The sequence below is a fragment of the Xenopus laevis genome, chromosome 5S, assembly GCF_017654675.1.
Source record: "Xenopus laevis strain J_2021 chromosome 5S, Xenopus_laevis_v10.1, whole genome shotgun sequence".
Lineage (NCBI taxonomy): Eukaryota > Metazoa > Chordata > Amphibia > Anura > Pipidae > Xenopus > Xenopus laevis.
Window position 1 is genome coordinate 128,420,877 of NC_054380.1, and position 25,925 is coordinate 128,446,801.

Consider the following 25,925-nt stretch of genomic DNA (forward strand, 5'->3'; position numbering starts at 1 on the left):
TATCTACTGTGTATCCTGTGCTTGAATGGCTACCCCCATGGCTACACATCAGCTTGTTTATATAAACTATAGTAGTACTTATCTGTTATCTACTGTGTATCCTGTGCTTGAATGGCTGCCCCCATGACTACACAGCAGCTTGTTTATATAAACTATAGTAGTACTTATCTGTTATCTACTGTGTATCCTGTGCTTGAATGGCTGCCCCCATGGCTACACAGCAGCTTGTTTATATAAACTATAGTAGTATTTACCAGTGCAGCGCAACAGTGCATTTTATTTCCATTACTTTAAAAGACTTTAATGTTTTTGTGTTACTGTTCCTTTAATGCTGGGAGTCACTGTGCCATTTAATATGAGGAATATGATTTGATGCTAGTAGTTAGAGTGCCCACAAAGTGATTTTGCTAGACAATGATGAACATTCAGTTTCCCTCATCTTATTAGGTCTGTAGCTAAATAGAGGGTCAAATGAACAAACTACTGCAAACATCTATATACACATTTGTGTAGTTCATCATTGGCTGGAAATACTGCTCCTACATACTCAAGGCATTATTTAATAAATCTGGCCATGCAGAATGCCACATCACAGTGACGGATGGGGAGTTGGAAGGACCAGAACTCACTACATTCATGACAGCGGGTAAAAGTTTTGTGTATACATTGGAGCTCGCGTTTGAAGTGTCGGGATCCCGCGATAGCAGCGACCGCTGAGGAGAAGCCATGTGGTTGGGTAAGGCTCCGCCATTTCTTCACATCTGCTATTTGCAGATATTGGACTCACTACATTTATACCATGCAAGGTTTTTAACTTACTTGTAGGGGAGTAAGGTTTTGCCAACCTTTTCATGTGTGTCCCCAGGAGGGTTATGGCCAGCTAAATGTAGGGCCTGTACTACAATTGGCAGGGGAATAAGGTCCCTTTATAGTACAGTATTTGACCATAGGTTCTCAGGATTCCCTATTTAATAAAAAGCGAACCCATAAAGGTGGGGGATATGATGAATAGGCAATTCGGGACCACACTGTGGTTAATAGTGAGAGTGTAAAGAAGGAAGTGTTGGCCTTGTTTCATGTCTGCAAAATTCTAATAAGCCTGGCACCTCCCCTACAAAGGCCTTGACAGCTGACAAGTGCATTCATAGAGACTACTCTTGGATGGGAGGAGTATGCAGAAGGCATCAAGGAAGATGGGGTAGTTACAACCCTTTTGTTTCAATTGTATCACAGATTTAAGGCTCCAGACAAAAGCAGCAAAGAGGAGGAACAAGATACAATTGCTGTATGCAACTTTGTGGGTGTATGAGAGAGTGCAATATCATGACCAATATCTCCCATAAAGAAATATCAGTGCAGAACACACTGACCCACCCAGAACAGGCTAAAAGGATGGCAGCCTGGTGGTTCATGAGAGACATTGTTAAGGAAAGGTGGTAAGACCATACTATGATAAGGTACACTGTGCACAGTTGTGAGAGGAAGAACCCTAAGCTGAGGGTCTTCAATATCAAAGACATCATCCCAAATGGACATAATGTGAAAAAGTCCCATCTAAAGTGCTGCATTCCATACAAACATGTTTCAACGTGTTTTGCCTATATGGTCTGAGAACTCCTAGGGTGGAGCTGTTCTGTTTGATACACATGGGGGTTATTTCTGTAAAGCAGTCTGGAAAATAAATTCATGCCATGCTGATAAGGTAATGGCTTGAGATAGCTGAAAAGTTCAAAAGTTGAAACATTTTAGAAAATGAACAGGTCCTGAGTTTAAGGCCTGGCTTAACTGGGCAGATTCAAGTCCCCTTCACCTTCCATGTAATTCTGTGGGGAGATTGGGACTTTGAGTGGAGTGGAGAGAGTTGCCCAGAAGAGGTAATAATGTGCCATGAGGTGATATGTCTTGAGTGCAAAGTAATGTGTTTGGTAATGAATAGGGGAAAGGTCCCAAGATGAAAGGTTTGGGCCTGTGCTCTTCAGTCAGGGAGGTGGAACCCCAGTATGAGATTAAATGTTTGCAAAACCTGCTGTTTCAGTTGGAAATTTTTTTAATGTATGTTCTTGCAAAATGTGCCTTGATATGTTTTCTTTTCAATTAATTCATTGTGCTTGGCATACCTCAGGAGAAGATGTCAGGATTAAGGTAATCTATCTGGGGTAATTAAGAATGTCAGGTACACTGTTTCCGAAAAGCTGTTACATAATTTTATTAGGCTGCAAAATATTCTAGAAAGATCAACACATGGGGGCTTATTTACTTAGCTCGATTGAAGGATTAGAATAAAAAATACTTCGAATTACGATGTATTTTTTTGGCTACTTCGACCATCGAATTGGCTACTTCGACTTTCGACTATGACTTTGAATCGAACGATTCGAACTAAAAATCGTTCGACCATTCGATATTCAAAGTACTGTCTCTTTAAAAAAAAACTTCGACCACCTACTTCGCCACCTAAAACCTACCGAGCACCAATGTTAGCCTATGGGGAAGGTCTCCATAGGCTTTCCAAGCTTTTTTTGATCAAAGGAAAATCGTTCGATTGATGGATTAAAATCCTTCGAATCTTTCGATTCGAAGGATTTAATCGTTCCATCGAGCGATTTTTCCTTTGATCGTTCGAACGAAGGAAATGCGGTAAATCCTTCGAAGTCGAAGGATTTTACTAAATCCTTCGAAGTCGAAGGATTTTACTTCAACGGTCGAATATCGAGGGTTAATTAACCCTCGATATTGGACCAATAGTAAATGTGCCCCCCAAGTAGGTTGATTTTGAGCTTTTGGTTTTTCTATTGATTATTTTTAAATCCAAGTGCTTCGCTTTTAATATACTATATTATAATCTGTGGATATTTTAATGACTGATAATTTGATAAGATCAGGTGTCAATAGCTATAAAGAATATAGTATAAAATTAATTTTGCAGACCATTGAGTTGAATGGCATCTGCCTGCCACCCCTAAGTGTTAATTCTGGTTGAAATCCTCCTGTACACATAGTGTCAGTCAGTTGCTAATGGACTGGGATGGGTGTTTCTGGGGATCTGGAGATCTATCTTATCAGAGAATATGCTTGGTGTGTCTTTAGCCTAAGAAAGTAATAAAAGTAATAGGGAATAATATACCATCTATTGTAAAATACAGTATAAGTATAAGTCAACAAGGAGTTGGATGACATATAAGGGTACAAGACCAAAGGCGGAATGCATTTATACAGGTTATGGAACTCCAAGGTGACTTCTAATATCCTCATATTTTACAACAGGGCATCATTATTTGTTATAATACATAAGTTTCAGTGAGTCATGTGACAAACATAACTAAGCAATGATTATACTGTAACTAATGTAACATTAAAGCACCATTTTTAATGGACATAAATTACAGCATATTTAGGCTCTTGTGTGTGATAACACTATAAACAGCTAATCAAAGGTTGACATTATACTCATGTTGGTTACCCTTATCAGTGCTGCACATTTGCATACCAGTCCAAAGACCCCCTTGGCAGAACAAAAGATGGCGGCAGGAGGAGTCAACTATTTCCCCTGGCTGTCCCCAAGCCATTTTCACCCAAGCCCATGAGAAAGTTGCCTTCATATTCCAATAATTCCTTGAACACTTCCTCTCACCTCTGAACGGAAAGCCCTGCTGCTGGACAGCCCTTTGAAAGAGCCCGTTGTTCTTCTCTTTTTTTGGTCTGAATGGCACAATTATCAGTAATTATTGGGAAATGAGCAGGAGTCAGTGCAATTCCAAAGCCACCCAGAATAAACTAAGCATTGTGGAAGGGTCATTCCAGGGCTCTCAGTAGCCCCATGTTTTAGATTAACATTCTAAAATAGTTAGATCTGATGGCTTCCTCTTTTGCTCGGACTCAGGAACAAGCATTCCGGCTGCTGCAAGACAAACCAGATCCAAATATAAACCTTCTGTTGTACAGCTCCCATAATTATCAACCACATGTTCTTTGTAACAATACAATTGTATCTCATTGAAACTCTATTTTTAAGGGACCGTCCCTCAAGTGAAAAAGGCTGTTTATATGTTTATTTATGGGAATTTTTTTCTGGGATTCAGATTACATACATTTGTACTGATAGACCGTTGATTCCCAATTCTTACTGCCGCAACTGGAACTCACATGGCTGCAACCTGGAAGTAAACCCTCAGAATTCCTGAATTAGATACAGGTACATTATCCAAAAACATGCCATGTTTCTTTTTGCACTCTGTACCCTGCCCCATGAGTGAGCACCCAAAGACAAAGGTCCTTGTGCTGACCTGCGCTTCTCCAGTGAATACAGTGTTACCAGTATTAAGTAGCCATGTATTCATGAAGAGCAGGAAGAGGCACAAAGGTGTCCTTTCTCCTGTTTGCTTCCTTTTCAACCAAAGCTGCACCTAATCTAATCTGATGCAAGGTGTAGAGCACGGATATGCCCCAGTTGGTGACATTACTAAATTTCCCCAATAGTGTTAGGGTGGCCATACATTGGCAGATTTAAGGTTCATCGCTTTATCTGCTGCCCCAACAGGCACACCCAACCAATATCTGGCATTGGGCAGATATTGATCAGGCAGATTTGATTTTCCTCTCGGGTCTGCATATCCATCTTGATGTGGTTCCTGATCTGCCTGCCTGCATCGCAGCAATTATGATACAATTGTTGGCCCAAGGGCCAAGGGACTGGATCAGCCCAATATTTTCCACCTTAACGTGGACATACTGGTGAAAGAGACGCTCATTTGATGACCTCACCAAATGAGCAGCTCTGATAATGTGTGACCACGACCACGTTATCTTGATAAAGGGCAAAACGTATGACTTGCACAAATTTCTCTTGTCTACTACTTCTAAATATCCATGCTGAGACAAGCCACTGGTTTGTATAAATGTAAATACACGCAGCATAAATAACTACTAAACCATTTTCATACATTGCCATTAAAGAGAAAATAAATCTCTTATATTTTTAGGAAACTGAACATGGTCACAAAGCCAAGAGACACAGGTGTACCTGGTCACATTTCAGAGGTTTTTGGGAAGCTTGTGTTAGAATATATAGTTTATATAGTTGGGGTTGTAGCCAAGTATACACTTGAAAAAGAGTTGCCTAGCTTGAAACATGTCATGTGACGGTGAATAAAGGCACCTATTCAGCTATAATCGCTTATTGGTATTCTTTCCCCATTTTGTTTGCTTTGTTCTAGCCAAGTATATACAGATGACTTGCACATATTTCTAGAGCCGCATAGTTTTCACCCACCCTCTACAATCCGAGGGTTACCATATAGCCAACTACTACGAGTGAGACGCATTGTTAGCGAGGAAGCTAATTTTAATGAAAGATCAGAGGAGATGTTAGCTCACTTTTCTAGTAGAGGCTATAAAACTAATGTGTTGGAAGGAGCAAGGGAGAAAGTGAAGGAGATACAGAGAAAAACCCTTTTATCTAAGAAAGTTTGTAAAAAAATCTGAAAGACCGCCCTTTGTTACCACATACTCAAGACAATCGGGGTATTTGAAAAGTGTAATAAATCGGCATTGGCATCTATTGCAGATGGATCGGAAATTGGAACCATGGGTAGCTGAACCACCAATGATGGCGTATAAAAGAGCAACTAACTTGACCAATTGGTTCATGCATTAAGTGAACCTCAAAAGAAACAATGTACTTGGCTGAGTGGCACTAAAGGAATGTTCAGATGTGGGCGTTGTGTCAACTGTAACTTTGTGATGCAAACAGATAAATGTTATCACCCCATGACCGGCAGAGGGTTTGAGGTGACTGTTTACAACAATTGTCAATCAGACCATGTTGTGTATATGGTAAAGTGTCCGTGTGGCAAAATATATATAGGTGAAGCTACCAGATCCCTGAGTATCAGAATTGGTGAGCATGGAAGCGATGTGAGACTTGGGAAAACCACGTCTCCTTTAGCAAGACACTTTATGGAAGCGCATCACCAAGTAAATCAACTGAGGTTCATGGGTATAGAGAGAGTGAAAACGCCAACCCGGGGAGAAAGATATTACTTAAACAGCGTGAATTGAAGTGGATATCAGGGATGTAGCGAACGTCGGAAAAAAAGTTCGCGAACATATTCGCGAACTTGCGCAAAAATGCGAGCGGTTCGCGAACGGTTCGCGAACCCCATAGACTTCAATGGGAAGGCGAACTTTAACATCTAGAAAAGACATTTCTGGCCAGAAAAATGATTTTAAAGTTGTTTAAAGGGTGCAACGACCTGGACAGTGGCATGCCAGAGGGGGATCAAGGGCAAAAATGTATCTGAAAAATCTGCCTGTGTGTGCTTGGAAGAGATAGTGTAGGGGGAGAGCTGTTAGTGATTTCAGGGACAGATGATAGTAAGTAGATTACTAGCCAGCAAAGCTACCTAAGCTTAAATGTCCCTCAAACCCCTGCAGACTTCTGTCCCTCCAATAACAGAGCAGTATCAAAACGATTACTAGCCAGCAAACTTTCAACTGTCCCTGAAATCACTAACAGGCAGCAGCTCTCTCCCTACACTATCTCTTCAGCACACACAGGCAGAGTGAAAAAACGCTGCAGGGCTTCGGTTTTTATAGGGAAGGGGAGTGGTCCAGGGGAGAGCTTCCTGATTGGCTGCCATGTACCTGCTGGTCTGGGGTGAGAGGGCAAAAAAAAGCGCCAACAATGGCGAACCCAAAATGGCGAACGTCGCGCGACGTTCGCGAACTTCCGGCGAGCGCGAACACCCGATGTTCGCGCGAACAAGTTCGCCGGCGAACAGTTCGCGACATCTCTAGTGGATATATAAGTTACAGGTCCTTCCCCTCAATGGTCTTAATGAGGATAGGGAATTGTCCCTTTTCTTCTGATATTAATTGGACACAATAATTACGTTTGCAAACGAGAAGAAAAAATAGAGGTTCTTTTGATAATCATATCTCTCAAAGATTCCTCCTTTAGGGTCAAATGACCTCAGCCTGTGGTGAAATGAGTATATGTTGGTTTTTGTCTGATGTTTTTAATCTTATTTTTATATCGCTATTTTTACAGATCTTATGGGACGATATTGATGGAAATTAAACCTTGAAGCTAATTTCTTCATGTGTAGATGCAAAACTTTTACAAATATGGCATGAATGTTTCACTATATGAGAAATATGGGCACTGTCACTTTAAATATATTTGTATACTGTATATGTCTAGGCACAGATATTTATGATTATTGGAGTATTTGTATTAATTAAGATATATATGGATACGGTCATCATATGAATTATAGGAATAGTAATTGACAGGATATGTCACATGATTTAGAGCACAGAGTCACTTTAAAGGAAAACTATACCCCCAAACAATGTAGGTCTCTATTAAAAGATACTGAGTAAAACAGCTCATGTGTAAAACCCTGCTTCATGTAAATGAACCATTATCATAATAATATACTTTTTTAGTAGTATGTGCCATTGGGTAATCATAAATAGAAAATTGCCATTTTAAAAAATAAGGGCCGCCCCCTGAGATCGTAAGATTCACTGTGTACACATACAAACCACATGTAAGGTCACATGATCCAATTAACAGACAGAGTTCTGCCTTTTGCTTCCTCACTTCTTCCTGTTACAGTTAGTGTTGTAGTATTTCTGGTCAGGTGATCTCTGAGGCAGCACAGATACAGTCACGAAATGGTGGTTCAAGGCAAGAGATGTAAAAGGGCAATATTTATGTAAATATATATTCCAGTTTGGTAAGATTCTTTAACATGTCATTCAATTTGATATAAAACATCTGTTGCTTAAGTATTCATTTTGGGGGTATAGTTTTCCTTTAATATGGTCACATGATTTTTCTATGAATTATAATATGAAACTAATTGCACATTATTCTTAATTAAAATTGCACTTCTGGACATGGCCCTCATATGAATTATGAGATAAGGAAAATGACAGGACATGTCACATGATTTTGTATGTATAGTCAATTTAATATGGTCACACGATTGATCTATGTATTTTTATATGACATTAATCGCACATTGCTTTAATTTTAATATTGCGCGATAGCACTTTAAGCCATATAAATTATGTATGTATAAAGATTGAATGTTTTTGTCCTGATCTGTTAATATTTTGGGCCGTTTTTTTCCTGTTTCCTGTTTGGAATTGTGTAAACAATAGTGTTTCCCTTAGCAGTAGTTGCTTAGCAACAATGTAAACAGATGCGCATGCTTCCTGTCCAAATGCACGCAATGACATCACATATCCGGAAGTATAGGAAGCGTGCGAACGAAGCGATTAGTGATTGAATAGAGTATTTATATTTCTACCAAACTCGATAGGCATCAGAATCCCCTTGACAAAGGCCTTGGTGCCGAAACGTTGGGGGCCATTCTCATTTTGCCGGTAGGTGTATCCGCTCCTTGTTGATATCTTGCTTGCCATATATAATCAATGGGTGGTTGATATTGTATACTATTTTTTAATGCTGTATAAATTATGCCATGTGTCTTATGGCGTTGTTCATGTAAAAAATTCTTGCATAAAGTAAATATTTTTTTGAAACAACACTTATCTTCTAAATTGTGTTTGTTGTGAGCGTGCGAACATACGGATTAAGTATATTATACTAATAATACTTTACAGTCCCTGATAGTGATCAGCCATTTGTTATTTTGCTTCACGGACAAGTACATGTTCAGCGGCATAACTAACCATGTCCAGGCCCAGCTTCCTCCAGAATCATACACCGTACCAACATGAAAGTTGAAAATGTCCTTTCTGCATGCAATATACCTTATCATGGCTCCAGTGGGCCCAGGTGTGATTGCACAACTTGCACAACCGGTAGTTACACCACTGTATGTGCTGATAGATTTTGCATGTGGAGTAACCAAAACTAGAAAATAGTTTGAGCACTTTTCCCAATTTGTTGTGGAATTCCTCTAGGCGTCAACCTGGGCCAACCTTGTGCCATATTATCTGCAGTTCCTCAGCTAAACTTGTTCCTACACAGGAAAGACCATTAATTTGATATTAAGAGACCTGTCTTGGACAACCATTTTTGTGTGTGACCTTACTTATAGGGATGTAGAGAACTGTTCGCCCGCGAACTAGTTCGCGCGAACCTCGACCTCGAACCTTCGACCGTTCGCGTCCGCCGAATGTTCGCGAACGTTTGGGAACGTTCGCAGTTTGAGTTCGCGTTCGATCGTTCGACCATTCAACCATTCGAATTCCTTCGACCGCTAAAAATCGAACGATTTCCATTCGTTCGAACGATTGTAAGCATTCGATCCAATGAAAAGCATTCGATCGAATGGCTTCGATCGTTCGATTCGAATGAAAATCCTTCGATCGAACGATTAAAATCCTTCGATCGTTCGATCGAACGATTTTAGCGGGTGTTCGAAGTTCGCGAACTGTTCGCGAACGTTCGCATTTTTTGCCGGTGTTCGCGAACGGCGTTCGCGAACACCAAATCGGCAGTTCGCTACATCCCTACTTACTTAGTTCCCTAATGCTTTTTCACTGTCTATTGGAAGTTAAACCTTGCATCAACTCCATGGATCTCTCGCCCATAACTGATCATACAGTGGATTTTATTGGCTTCTCAGGCATCCACCTCTTTACCCCAATAATGATGGCTTTACTCTTCCCCCTCATGTTGCATTCAGTACACATTGGACATTGGACAATCTGCAATACTGCTAAAGCTGTGGGGGGGATAAACTCAATTATATGAATCAGTTGCTCATGAACATATAATTTTTGGCATGAAGGTAGTACAGGTATGGGACCTGTTGTCCAGAATGCTCGGGACCTGGGGTTTTCCGGATAACGGATCTTTCCATAATTTGGGTCTTCATGCCTTAAGTCTACTAGAAATTCATTTAAACATTAAATAAACCCAATAGGCTGGTTTTGCTTCCAATAAGGATTAATTATATCTTAGTTGGGATCAAGTACAAGCTACTGTTTCATTATTACAGAGAAAAAGGAAATCATTTTTAAAAATTTGGATTATTTGGATAAAATGGAGTCTATGGGAGACAGCCATTCCGTAATTCGGAGCTTTCTGGATTTCCGGATAAGAGATCCTATACCTGTACTTGAAACAGCAGTGCTTATGGCTGAGGTTCTTCATAACACAGCAGTTCAGATACAGATGTCCAAGAGCCTCAAATATATTCATAATGTATATAGGGAATATATACTGTATATAGGGAATATATAATGTATATAGGGGATATATACTGTATACAGGGAATATATACTGTATATAGGGAATATATAATGTATATAGGGGATATATACTGTATACAGGGAATATATAATGTATATAGGGGATATATACTGTATGTGGCTGTAACTGGAAGTGCATACAACATATCAGAAGTCTTTATAAGAGTTACCTATAGAGATGATAGTATTCCTTATAGTTGATAGCTTTTTATAATAATGGAACAGGATAACACCACAAAATTGTAAAACAGTAAAATGTGCTGTGGCACGCAGTGTACAGACTATTTCCTTTGCGAAAAGTGCAACAAGTGAAAACAATTGAAAATGCATCATCACGCCACTGCTATTTACTATAAATTCAAGGAAAAGTGACTTTGAAGTTGAACAATAATGTTATGATTTGATAGCAGTACAATGGGGCTGCCCGTTTACACGACCCTCTACCAACGGTTACAAGTCACATGTAGAGGATTATTTATCAAAATCCAAAAATTTCGGATAATTTTCAGTAAAATAGTCGGACCAAATCCGCATGGATTTTTTCCCCTTATTTATCAATACGTTTTCCCGAAAATTTACTGTGCAGGAAAAAACGTAATAAAATCATGAATCGTATGAATTTTGCAGATTTGACACCCAAAAACTCAGATTTTTTTCATATTATTGCCCGAAAACCACAAAATCTTCGGATTATTGTACGAAACCCAGCACAGATGAGGATATCTCTGGGACTTCTCCAATTGATTGCTACATGAACTTGGCATGTCTGAGTTGGAGTACTTATTTGGACTTTTAACACCCTCTGGGTATAATAAATTCTTAAAAATTGGCATTCAGACTTTAATAAACAACTCCCCTAAAGTTCAGTCATGTCCCATTGGTATAAGAAGCCACACAGACAGATTCCTATATGTATAACAATACAGGTGCCTTGTCCATTAAACCCAAAAATAAGGTAAAAATAACATGAGCAAGCACATTGCTGGTGCCTTTCCTGTAGCATTGCCAGCACCGACCAGGAGGAACAATAAATATTGTTTTATAGACTATGTTCTTCTTGTGCTAATGGATATATGTGGTGTCTTCCCTTTATTATTTCTAATATTCTGTACCTTTTTCCTTCTTTCTAAGTTGTTATGAAAATGTTGACTTGTCTTAAGGAGTCACAAGGACCTCCTGAGCAATTGCAGTGTGTCTATTTTTGAGGAAAGCTGTGCTCCAATTCCGAGACCTGTGGCCTTCCCTTGAATAAAAAAGAATGAGCAATAATGGGGCACACTTTTCTGGAGGAATCTTAAAGGTCCCTTTAGTTTGAGAACATGTGTAGCCCCTTGGATATAAAACTACTTTTGCCTGTGGCACCTTTCGTAGCAGCAAAGCCAAAGCTCTACATCTCCAGCCAAGCAAACTGCACTCAACTCACTCAACAAGCCTTAACCTAGGGTTCATTTTAAAAACACAGGTGCCAAATTGCACAAGTGCAGGTGCCCGACGGTTGCCAGTTCAATAGATTGCATACTCCAAGTTGGATGTACAGTAGTTTCAGGGGTCAAAAAATAATGGGACTGATACAAAATGTTAGGGCTAAACTACACCAGTGATTTTGATCTGATTTTGTACATTAGATTTTATTTGAACTATAAAATATTGTTATGCAATACCACGAGATTTTGTAGGAACCTGCAAAATCTGATCCTCACAGCTGTAATGCATGTCAGGTCATGGTGTGCATGGTGTGTTTTGTTTATGCATCTGCATACGATGAGAAGAGAAAGTCTTTCCGGCACCATAATATTTTATCTTGTAAACATGCCGTTCAACATTCCCTTTCCAACAGGAGTGTCGCATCAGATGTCAGATTTTACACATTCAGGGTTTTTTTTGTATTAGTCCCATTATATTTTGCCCAAGTGACTACACCTGACTTGTAGGATGGGATCTAACAATCCAACACACTCCTACCAAATCTCCCATGTTGTTTAGCTCCCCTGCTCTCAGCCTGTATATCTCTCTTAGGCCGAGAGAAGCAAATCTGCCCATAACTCAGCTCCATACAAATGAACCACGTCCACAAGCCTGAAAATAACTGCTTTAATGTATTTGGGCAGACCTCTGCAGGCTCCGTGTGTCTTTGGCGTAACAGCAGGGATCAGATATTGTAGCTGACAGTCAGGTGAGTTTATAAAGAACTGACGCATTTATCAAAGAGCATATGAGAGACAAGTGTTTGGATGTATTTGACTGCTTGGAACTAGCAGAAGTAGATAGTGGCACTATTACCTGTCCATATCCTTGCTCCTGATGTTAATCACATGTGAGGAGACAGAATTCATGTTATTTTCTCTGCTGGAACAGAATCCACAAATGTCAGTCATACTTTACCACTTAGTAAAAATGTTAGGACATGCACTTACCGAGGAGCAGTCCAATTACGAGTGCAGTCACCATGTTGTTTCCCCCAGAATTTGAGCATAATTGCAGGTGGAAATGGGCGATTCAACTGTGCCGTGCCTACCGCGATATCATCATTTTGCCAAAATGTACTACACAATGCATATGTGCATCTGAAGCAGTTGCTTTGAATATTTTCATTATAAGTCTGCCTACTGTTATTTACGATGTTCACAGTGCAAGTGACATCTGCAACATTTCTCTAGGTGCAAGTGAGTTGTGCCTATTGATGCAGGGTGCGAAGAGAACCCTGGAGCTACTGCCTGGTCAGGAGGTGGTGGTAGTTTTTGAGTTCCCCTGTGTGTGTTGGACTGGCCCACTGGGATACCAGGAAAACTCCCTGTGGGCCCAGGTGCCAGTGGTCCCTCATTTTGCTAAACATTTGGCCTATTTCATGGTCATTCCCTATTTCTATGAAAATAAAGAGACTAAATAGATGGAATAATAGATTATAGTATGTGAAGTAAAGAGTCTAGGAGAATAGAGGTTGAGTGAGGACAGGAAGAAAATAGTGTGGGCCCCTGGACTAAGGTTTTGGGGTGGGCCCCTAGTGTCTCAATTTGACATTGGCTGTGTCAATAGACACAGCTGCAATGCAGAAGTGCAGGGAATGCATTTTGATGCAAGCACCTTCATGAATGTGGTTTTAGGCGCAATTGGTTACGGAGAAAATGGCAAGTTGCCCACTGTGCTTGTGGATGCCTATATCTGGAGAATTGGGTCCTTTAACTTTAGTCAAAACTAAAAAAAATCTAGAATAATTTAGTAGAACATATAAGTGACTGTCTGTGCCCTTTAACAAGAATGAATCTGCTGGGAAATAAACAATTTCCTTGATTTCACTGTATTGTACACAGTATTAATAAGCAGTTTCATATTTAGCGTGGATCAAGGCAGGGAAATGCACGGAAGTCTAGCAAACAGCACATAGACATGATGACCGCTTCATCAGGCCAAAGCCAGTGTTTGTTTATTTCCCAGTATACTAATGACTTCCTGAGGTCACATTTCCTGCAGTCCCTTCACTCTCGGAGACTGCATACAGCTGCCAGTTCCTGGCTTTATTCAATGCCCATTTTTATTTTGAACTGTACAAATAAGATGGATAGGGGAAACAGAGAGGCTTTATATTCAGTAGCAGTTACAGCTGAGCTAATAATTAGGTGGAGGCAGAGACAGGTGGAAGTTAGATACTGGTATCAGACACACGTGTTCAGAATATTTCGGAATCTTGAGGGTGAGCATTCTGATTTGCCTCCAAGTCTGGAATTCTAACATAAGCATCTACTCTGAGGCCACTGGGAGCAGCATCCAAGGGGTTGGTGAGCAACTTGTGTTTGAGAAGTACTTCACAGTACCGAGGGCTGCCTTCAGAAATCACTGGGCCCCATGCAGCAAAATTTTCTGGGCCCCCTGGTCCCGCCCACCCCGGATCCCACTCCAAACTCCACCCCCAGATCCTGACCACATCACAGTAAAAAGTCCACAATAGTGCTAAAACCGGTAAACCCCCTCACTCACAAGTTATAAAAAGCCATTGGTGGTCAGGGCCCCCTTATAATTAAAAAAAAAAATTGGCGGCCAGGGTCCCACATAAAAGTTTTTAAAAAAACATTGGTGGTCAGGGCCTACCTACAAGTTAAAAAAAATGATTGCCGGTCAAGGCTGCTTGTTACCTGTGAGTTTGGGACTCTAACAGATGAAATGCTAAGAGTGGAAAAAACAAACTCACCTCGCATTAGAGAGAGACTGCTCCTAGAGCAGGATTTAACCCTTGCAAAGGCTATTACTGTAGCAAATTGAAACAGCAGTGGCAGAGGCTAAAACTCTCAGTCAGGGAACTGCTGGGAAATGTACAGACTGTGAATTCAGCACTGTGGCCTAATAATGCACAGTCACAGGCAAAATACAGTGCTAAGGAAAGGGAATCACCTACACTGCAAAACCATACAGCAAATACAAATAGAAAATACTGCTTCCACTGTGGTTCAGCACAACACACTGCAAATCATGTTACATGTCCTGCAAAAGCTAAACGGTGCCGCAAATGCACAAAAGTAGGACATTTTCCTAAGATCTGCCGTAGTTCTGCTAAAGATGTTCACTACAAATGTCTCAGTATTAAGTGTGGATAAAGCAGGTACATTTATTCCAGACAAGTTTATATGCACTGTCAGTGTCAGTACTGCTTCTGCTGACAAGGGACACTCCATTAACCTGATGCTTGATACAGGTTCAGCTGTTTCTATGCTACCAAAGGATATTTTCTTGAAATACTTTGCAAAAGATCCACTTGTTGCACCTGCCCTGAAACTGGTCAGTTACTTAAAGGATCCAATCCCTGTGCTTGGTTGCTTGCCAGTGACTGTACAATTTGAATCAAATACTGCAAAATGTGACTTTTACATTGTGAATAAGGAAACTGCAATACTTGGAAGGGATCTCTTTGCTGCATTAAAGGAGACCTGTCATCCTAAGAAATAATTTCAAATTCTTTTCTATCATGTTAGTTGAGCAAAATAAACTTTACTTACACTGTATTTATTATTTAAATTTTGTTTCCTTCTGTCTTGGAATTATACAATCACAGCAAGCAGGCAGCAGCCATTTTGTGGACACGGTTATTAAGGGAAATTGTGTATCACCCCAAAATCTTGTTTATGCACCAGAATGGGGGACCTAATGTCCATGTGCAGTGCCCTACACAATTATAGAGCCTGAGGAGGGAAGGGGGAATGTGAGGAGAGCAGTGACATGTAAGAAGTGCTGAATGGAAAGTGAAAGTAATTGACTGCCCCTCCTCTATGCCACGGGCATAGAGGCGGGGCAGGTAATATTTGATTGACAGTTTAGAAATTTAAACACCTTTATAACAGGAATGAATGTTTTAATGAAAACTTTTTTTGGGGTTTCATATTTAATTTGCAAAGGACTTTCATTATGCAGCTTTTTATGTGTAGGTGACAGGTCCACTTTAAACCTACAATTAGTTGATGGTCTCATTACTACAGTACCAGTGCCTGCCACACAGCCAGTATCTAAAATTTCACCACAAAGCAACACTTCACTGGGTTGTGCAAAGAACTTTGTACACAAAGTGAACTTGAGACTACATGTAAAACCAGCACCATTTCCTGATTCAGCATGGGAAAAACTTGCTATTGATATTATGGGTCCTTATACAGATGCTCCTATGGACTGTAGATTTGCTATAACCTTGATAGACTATTACAGTAAATGGACAGAAATTGCATTTGTTTCTCATATAACATCAGCTACAGTAATAACATTTCTGTCTACAATTTTCAGCAGAGAAGGTAATCCAAAGGAGTTAATATCAGACAACAGACCACAGTTTGTCTCATATGAGTTTGAATCCTTTCTGAGAGAGAGAAATATTGTGCATAGGAAATCTTCAGTGTATTACCCACAAGCAAATGGAGAAATCGAGCAATTCAACAGAAGTCTGAAAGAAGCACTACAGGCAGCAAGTCTTACTGGGAAATCTTGGAGAGTATTTACAACAGAGTTCCAACTACAGAGCAACGTGCCATGCAACAACCCAATCATCTCCAGCTGAATTATTACATGGCAGACACATGCGCACAAATCATCTACTGCTGACATAGTCAAATGTCAACAAGCCAAATGCAAAGCTTATACTGACAGAAAACGTGGTGCCAGAGAAGTGCACTTTCAGCCTGGATCTTTAGTCAGAATTATGAAACCAGGAATACTGAAACAAGGACAATCTAAATTTACTACACCACTTGAAGTGAGACGCCAGCGAGGACCATACACATATGAACTGTCTGATGGACGCATATGGAATGCAAGTCATCTTGCTCCTGTTAGATATGACTTTGGAGAAGCTCCATTTGATGAAGGACATTTTCCTACTCCTGATGTCAACTGCAATAGGCCTGAAGAAAGTGAACCTATAAGGCGTATTGAGAGAATCAGAAAACTACCTGCATGGACCAAGGACTTTGTTATGTGAAGAATGTATAATATTGTTTTAAAATGCATACTGTTTAATTGTTGCTGTTTATTATAGTTGTCCAAATGCTTTCCTACTATAGGGGTTATATGTGGTGTTTATACAAATGGCCTGTAGATGTCACTATGCTCAGACTTATACTGTGTATACTTCCAGACAGATTAAAAGTGAAAGTGAAAGTTACTGTTGTGTAATGCCTGCATGAACCTGCTAATAAAGCACTGTTATACTCTACTCATCGGCTACCCAAAACATAACACTACTTTCCCATACTTCTATGCCCTTCTTTTCCCTCTTTTCCTTTCTCTCTTTTCCTTCCCTGTCATTTTCTGCTCTTCAGCTGTCTCCTAATGTTTTTCACAGTGCTTGTTTACTGGCTGCATTGCCTTCTCTCATGAAATTGAAATGAATAAGGATGACATCAGTAGCTGCTGCGACGGCATAGAGTGTTGGACTGGGTAGGACTCTGCCACATATCCTGCTGTTCTGGATCTCATCCAAGCCTAACATCCTCTCTGGGGTTACAGGTCATAGGATGGTTATTCAACGCCTGGTGAAGTCATGAGTTACTTTGCATTATCTATTATTAAGGTTTACAATAATGTTTAAGTTGGTATCAGAATGTTGAATGGCCACGCTTCCTGCATTCTGCTTTGGAAGTCAAGTGCTTGCCCCTGCTGATTTACATGGGTTACCTTCATTATTCTGGATACAGAGTAGAAAACCCTACTGATATCCATCTGCAGATGCCTTTCCTTTCTTTTCTTGATAAACTTGCAGTTACTTTGCAGCTAAGTGAAATGGTTTGAGGTACTCGGCCATCTACAGAACTGCACGGAATATTGCTAACTCCTAAATTGTATTTTTTACCAATTCCACAGTGCATACTATGAAATAAAAAAGAGCAATCACACTAATAATCAATTAATATTTATCCCCTCTGGAATAAATGGAAAACATATAATTTCACTAAGCGATATTTAATAATTTAATTCATAATTCTTCTTCAAAGATTGTCCAACAGTGAATGTGGTTCTTAGTCATGGGATTAACCTCTCTACCTGATTGATTTCTATATGAGCGCTGATCAATGGGCATATTGAGAAGAGGACTGCTTTCTGCCTACACAGAGGCCAGCAGGCAATGCAATACTTTCTATAGAGGCCCCTGATGGTCCCCTAGAGTGCTGGCTAAGAGTACAATTACCTAGGGGCTTACTAATGGTGTCAGTTTGCTCAGATATGGTGCACAGGAGCAGTACTGTGACTTGTTTGGAAGATAATTGTTACTGGAAACCCAATAGGCTAAAAATGGCAGGGATTTTGTTTATTTTTGTTGATTTATGTTTTCTTTACTGCATTAGTCTGGTTTCTTCATTAAAATCAGAGTGGCCCTTGTGTAGCTATATGAATTTTTTTTTCAAAACCTTTTTATAGCCCACCTTCCCCTCCAGATACTTGCAGCAAAATCAAAGCTTGATCAGATGGGTGATAGCACAAATAGTCTATATCAGTGATCCCCAACCAGTGGCTCATAAGCAACATTATTGGCCAACCCCTTGGATATTGCTCTCAGTGGTCTCAAAGCAGCTGCCATCATTTCATGTCATCATTCAACAATGTTTTGGGGGGGGGGGGTCAGTACCGCCATTACCAGTCTACAGATCAATCATATTCCCATCTATAAATTGGAACTATATCACATGATTTAACTTCTCCCCTTACTAACATTTTGCATTAGCATTATACAGTATTCACTCAGTAACTTGGCAAAAGACTCCCCCCATAGAGTCATATTTTATTCCATTCAGTTGTACTGACAGATCCAATAGATACTGTAGCTTCAAGGAGGCCTTTTTAGAAAATGAGGAAATACAAAGTTGATCCAGGGACTGCAATCAGACTTATCTACTTATTCAATTCGAGATTGAAACCACAGAAACGTATCCCATTTATTACATGAGACTCTTTTGTCCAAATGCATTAAAGTCAATGGCCGTTTTTTTTGTCCCCGCAAAGTTTTGTGAAAACATTCGTGAGTTGCAAAATGCGGAGATTCGCCGTGAATCCATGCCAGGCAGATAAATTTGCAGATCACTAGAGGACACAAGTCTTTCTTATCTAAGTGCTAAGACCTGCGCCCCTAGACCCCAGAGTTCCCCACATGCGATTGGGTGGCATGCTGCACCTTTACCTGTGCCACCCTAGACCCGGGCCTTGCTACAAATCTGGGCTTGTGAATCTAGCCCATATTTTGAAAGCAAACTAAAGACTAGATTCAATTCCACATTGTCTTCAATGGAGTTTTCAAAAGACAAACCTCAAGATATATTTTTCTAATGCTGAATCTGGCTCAATGTGGGATATGTTGACACTTCCTAAATAAACACAAATAATAGTGATACTACAAAAAACAAAAACACAGCAACTCTACTCTCAAACACTGGTATGGGACCTGTTATCCAGAATGCTTGGGACCTGGGGTTTGATTTCTGTAATTTGGATCTTCATACCTTAAGTCTACTAGGAAATAATTTAAATATCAAATTAATCCAATAGGCTGGTTTTGCTTCCAATTAGTATGAAGCATACCTTAGTTTGAATCAAGGACAAGGTACTGTTTTATTATTACAGAAAAAAAAGGAAATCATTTTTAGAAATTTGAATTATTTGGATAAAATGAAGTCTATGGGAGACGACCTTTCCGTAATTCAGAGCTGGATAAATGGTTTCCTGATAACATATCCCATACCAGTACTGTTTGAAACTGATAGCTCAATGTAGTCCTCCCTTACTGAGTTTCATTGATGGGCAGACTTACTGTTTTGGTTCTTATCGTTCCTCACTTTCTGTGATCCCATATCCCCAAATCCCTTGACTGAAAAGAAGAAGCTGAGCATTCTGGGATTTTCACTTATCTGCCTTTAGCCTCAATGTCCAGTGCTTTTGTGTGTGTGGCACTGAATTCCACAGACAAATCATTCTCCTAAGTAAGGTGAGACCTTCTACTCTACTTCACAATAACCGTTTCCTCTCCTTAGGTTCTGACTTAAAAGCTCTGTTGGTTTTATCAGCTGGTCTATTCCATCTTCTTCTCTGACTTTTGTCTGACTTTCAGTCGGGGCTTGAATTACTGCACAAACAATTGTGCATGTTCACAGACACAAGATAAGCACACGTAAGACAGAAAAATATGTTCCGATTGGTAATGCAATAGGCATTTTAATTGAAGGCTTTACCATGCTTCCTTTAAAATGTTTAATGGCTCAAACAGAAAGACACAAGACTGATGTCTATATACATTCATTTATATGGAATGTGAGGGGAATGCAAAGATCAAAACTGAACTTATATTTATGTGCTAATGCCATTAATTACATTTTGGATGGTGGAAAGGATCCTTCATAGCCTTGCGTTGAGGCTACGTTCAGATTGGGTTGTTTTGAGTAACATATACATTTTGACAGAATTTTTTTTTATCACCGAGTGCATTAAAAACCGTATGTTTTCAGACACATGTCTTCTATTAGAAATGAGTGAACTGCTTTGAGACAAACCGCTTGGGGGGGCACCACGAAAAGTAACTTTGTAAACGCGTATGTCAAGAACGATAGTCACAATAAGGCTTGGGTTACTGCAAGATATATAAAACTGAACCTCAACTAAGGATGAAACATTAGAAGAGAGAATCCACTGAAAGAATATCTCTTGAACTTCACCCAGGCAGAACACTCTGATTATGATCTTCAGAGGAACCTTGAAAACCCTAGAGAGAGTGAGAGAACAGCAGTGGAAATGGAAAAGGAAAGAATGAAGTTCTATAAACTCAAGCTGGTTGGACACATCAAGATATTTTGACCAGATTTTTAATCTCTGTAAATGAGTCATGAGTCATGAGTAGGATGCCGACTTCCAGGCCAAAAGTGTTGATGTAACAGAGTTGAGGAAACCTTTCATAATTCACAGAGTGGACACCACATTATCCCTCTCCTATATTTCAAGTATATAATACAGATATATATTACACACACAGTATTTAGTAACACTGATAACTACAGGTAGGGGATCTGTTATCCAGAATGTTTTGTGGATAAGGAGTTCAGGTGTTTAACTTGTATCATCATACCTTCAAGTGGCCATACACGTAGAGATCTCTCCCCGATATGCCACATTGAGGTAGGTGATATCAGACTGATCCGATAGTGGACCCTAGGGCCCAATGATCGGATCATAATGCAGCCAATACGGGCGGCCAGATTGCGGGACTGCATCGACACACAAATGCGGCTGATTTGACAGGATTTTTAACACTGCCTGATAAGCTACCAACAACTGAGTCGGCAGCTAATTGACCTGTGTTTGGGGCCCTCCAACAGCTTCCTCAATCGATATCTGGCCGAAAGTTTGTCAGATGTCAATCAGGCAGGGTTAAAAGTCTTGTTGGATTGCAAAGCATCTGTGCATTGATGATGTCCCATGATCCGATGGGGAAAGCCTGTCGTAGCACCCAACACACAGGCCAATAAGCTGCCAACTGGGTCTATTGGCAGCTTTTATCGGCCCGTTTATGGCCAGCATTAGTCTACTAAAAAGGCATGTAAACATTAGCTAAACCCAATTAGCTGGTTTTGCTTCCAATAGGGATTAAGTAGATCTTTGTTGGGATCAAGTACAAGGCACTGTTTTATTATTACAGAGAAATGTTTTTTACATTTAATTATTTGATTAAAATGGAGGCTATGGGAGAAGGGCTTCCTGTAATTCAGTGCTTTCTGTATGACGGAATTTTCGAATAACAGATCCTACTCTATAGGAGTAAGGAAAGCACATTAGACAGTGTCATTCTTTTAACACCTTCTCTTTGTCTTTGTCCCTTTCTCCAACACTAACATTGCACTTGTTTTTTTACTCTATCATTACAAGCCTTTCTGATCTATGCAGCCCATTGACTCTCAGTGGTAAAAGTAGGGTAAAGTAGGGTAGCCAAATTCTATGCATCTCTTCTATCCATATGATGGTTGTTCACTTCCAGGGTGCAACTTGTGCACAACATGAACTAGACTTGTTGCTCCAAGTAGATTTCTTATTCTTCGTGTGCAAAGTTAACCTTAGAATAGGGACCTTAATTTAGTACAAGCTTTGTACATGTATGTTAGCCTGGTGATCCCTAGGGATATCAGTGTTCCATGATATTAGGAGGTTTGAAGCATGTCATTTCGGATAAAGCATGTCAGCACCATGGTACAATGGCAGATAAGGAGGTGGTCACAGCTCTTCTATTCAAATTGCTCAGTCCAACAGAACAGCCAAAAGGTGGCAAAACTGTGTATAACTCCTCATATGGTATTAATTAGTAGAGCCCACATTTACAGATTAACTTCAGATCATAGACTGTTTTAAATAGAAAAGTACATGACTTAAAGCCTTTTGCACAGACAAACCCGTTCTGAACATGACACTGGTGTGAATATCAACTGGGCGATGCGCTTTACATAATACATGCATTGTTTGTACGGACAGACTATAAAAAGATAATCACTGTCTGGCAGCAAAAAAACACACTAATTAAAGGAACAGTAACACCAAAAAATGAAAGTGTTTTAAAGTAATGAAAATATCTTGTTGTGTTCCCCTTCACTGGTAAAACTGATCAGTTTACTTCAGAAACACTACTATAGTTTATAAAAATAAGCTGCTGTGTAGCAATGGTGGAAATTGAAAAAAGGCTATATGGTACAGGTTAAATAGTGGATAACTGATAACACCTTTATGTTCTACAGAGCTTATCTGCTGTGTAACCTGAGCCTTTTCTCCTTTGAATGGCTGCCCCCATGGCTACACAACAGCTTGTTTATATAAACTATAGTAGTACTTATCTGTTATCTACTGTGTATCCTGTGCTTGAATGGCTGCCCCCATGGCTACACAGCAGCTTGTTTATATAAACTATAGTAGTACTTATCTGTCATCTACTGTGTATCCTGTGCTTGAATGGCTGCCCCCATTGCTACACAGCAGCTTATTTATATAAACAATAGTAGTGTTTCTGAAGCAAACATACCAGTCTTACCAGTGCAGGGCAACACTGTATTATATTTTTATAACTTTAAGACACTTTAATTTGTTGATGTTACTGTTCCTTTAAGAAGCATTTTTAGCCTGAGCACTGGGAAAATTCTTCCGTTTATCCAGAAAGCTTTGAATTATGGGAAGGTCATCTCCCAAAGACTCCATTTTAATCAAATAATTTAAAATTTTCTCTGTAATAATAAAACAGTACCTTGAACTTGATCCCAACCAAGGCATTATTAATCCTTATTAATGGGAAAACAATGCTATTGAGTTTATTTAATATATAAATGATTTTTAGCAGAACTAAGGAATGGGGATCCAAATTATGGAAAGATTCCTTATCCTGGAAAACCCCAGGTCCCAAGCATTCTGGATAACAGGCCCTACACACCTGTATTAATCTTTGCTATTTTTCAGTACATCAGAGGTACTAGCGGCAATTTTTTATAGCATCTCCTCATTCCTCCACCTAGACTGAGATTTTTTATTCAACATGAGCGCAGTGCTCAGCTAGACCCTGGATGTAATTCATTTTTAAATAAGTGTAACAGGTGGGTGGGTTACGGTTTGCCTCAACCTTCCAGAACCCAGACAAGGGGTCCAACTCCCAGCAACTCCTGGTAGACACACTATAATTAGACTCTTTGGGGCAGATTTACTAAAGGGTGAAGTGGTTTACACTAGTGACTAGTGATGGGCAAATGTGGGGCGTTTCGATTCATCGAAAAAATCAGGGAATATCCTGCGAAATTTGCGAAACGGCGAAAAATGCCGGTGAATTTTAGCTGGAAAGTTTTTGCTGCAGTTTTGCGAATTTATTTGCTGGTGGCGAATCGCGGGAATTTAAAGCAGGTGACCTGACGAAGGGGCGTGCCCCCGAAACGTTGTGCAAACTATGACACAATAAACACCTAGGGGTTTACCCCATGTTGCAATTGTTCCTGTGTGCCGATCTCTCCTTGTTCTGCTTTACATTGGAAATCGTGGGAGTGCCGTCTCCCCAGAGGATTGTGCACCAGGCCACTGAAAAGGGAAGGCGAGGTTGTGCGCTCACACCGTGTTCTACGAATCGCGGGAATTTGCCACAAATTCGCTCCTGGCGAATAAATTCGCCCATCACTACTAGTGACTTTTCGCCAGAAATCCTATCCAATCCCAGGGACATCACCAATTCACTAACAGTCGCAGACGACAATTCTCCAGCGAAATAAACCGTTGCTAGTGTCAGGGGCGATCCTGAGCATTTTGCCGCCTGAGGCGGTCTTCCTTTTACCGTCCCCCCCATGGCACTCACTTTTTTTCAGCACTGGAGGGCATTGGTCCACTTCACACATCGCTAATGCAGAGAGCACAATTGGACAAGGGGTCCAAATTCAATTAAATTGCAGATTTGACTGAATGTTACCTTCGCTACCTCCGAACAGACGAACTGCTGAAACAAAGCTACATCCTCCTCAATCTGATGTCAGTGACATCATATCCTGTACCCTCACAAAAATTGTAAAAAACGAAGACGACTTTTCTATTTTTAAAGTGGGATTGCTTTCAAAAGTCCGAACTATTAAATATTTTTGTGTGAACATTTTTTTTTAACACATTTGATGGGCCTGCCAGCTGCCACATATATTTTAGGGTGGCCTCATGTCATAAGAGGAGCATTAGAGGAGCTTTTATGTCTTTATTAAGCTCCCTTGTACATTTGGAATAAAAAGTGGCCACTTCATGCATTTGCACCAACATCTCTAGAAATGTTTTATGCGCCTCCCCTATTCAAATTGACCTAAGCATAAGATTACTAGCGAATTTTCTCTAGGCACAAACGAATGCTAGTGAATCTTCGCTATGAAATGCTCACACTGAAAGTGGTGCGAAGTGTGTGAAGCGGTCGCTGGCGACAATACACCCCTTAGTGAATTTGCCCCATTTTTCTTCAGGTGGGGCCCCCACTTATGGGATGCAGGAAGGGATTACCACTCTGGTATGAGCACACAGCAAATAACTTTGGGCGCCAGTGGTTCTTTAAAACAACCAAATGATTTACTGAACTGGTGATACACTTCTCAATGGTCAATTACTTCACATATTCAAGGTGCATGCTCAGATGGTACATTCCACAAACAAATAATGGCAGCAGATCATTTATACACACACAGTACTCATGGATCCTCTCTGATCCTTGCTAATCAGCTTTCTCACTGGGATGCATTGTCTGCCTTGTACACACCAAAAACTCTCCATTACTAGGCGAAGCCCGCAGAGGTGAATTACTCCAGTATCTACCTAATCTTGAGCCTAGCTTTTCGGGTCCCTATAATGGCAGCAGAGGTGCAGCAGGGTACTAACCCTTCATTAAACTCCTCGTTGGAGCCTTTGCTGTTCACTAACTTTCCTGAACCTATCTGTCACTCCTATAGTGACCTATTACAGTTTCTGACCTGACATTTGCTTGCTCCTATACTGAGGTCTACCTCCACCCAGCCACACACCACCTCCTCCAGCAAATGGGTGAACCAAAAAGAGGCAGAACACATGGGAGCATCCCTTTAACCTCTGGGAACTACTCCCCCTCCCCTCTGGGACAAAGGACCCAGCCTAGCTGGCTAACACATTCCCTGGGGGAACTAGAGAACCTAAAGGTTAGCAAACCTTTACCTCCTACATGAGCATGGCAAATGATCATTTTGAGCTTTACAGCAAACTCTAAAATTGAGTAGGGTCCAACATAAACCCCCATAGCCTAGTGAGGAAAAGATTGACATACGCGCTCCAGCGGGATGCTCAACTTATTGTAACTGTAAACCACCTTCCTATGCTGCAAATAGAAAAAAAATATATATATATATTCAGCCTTGTAGGATAAGATCTTAAATAGGTCCTCGGCTAACATATACCGAAGTGCCACGGTAAGAGCCTACCCAAGAAGCAAGACTTAACGTAGTTACAACCCCAATCTAGGCCTATCCAGCTCTGTGCATGCTTCCCTCTAAATCCTGTGCTGTTTCTCTCTACCATCAAACAAACTATTCAATAATTTATCTCTAATTCACAAGATCATCTTACAATTTCAAGAATTAGACACCCTACAGGCTTATATCATTTATATGTTAAATTTTCTTCAAATGTCAGATCTACTGACCACAAAATACTCTGGGGAAGAATATAAGACA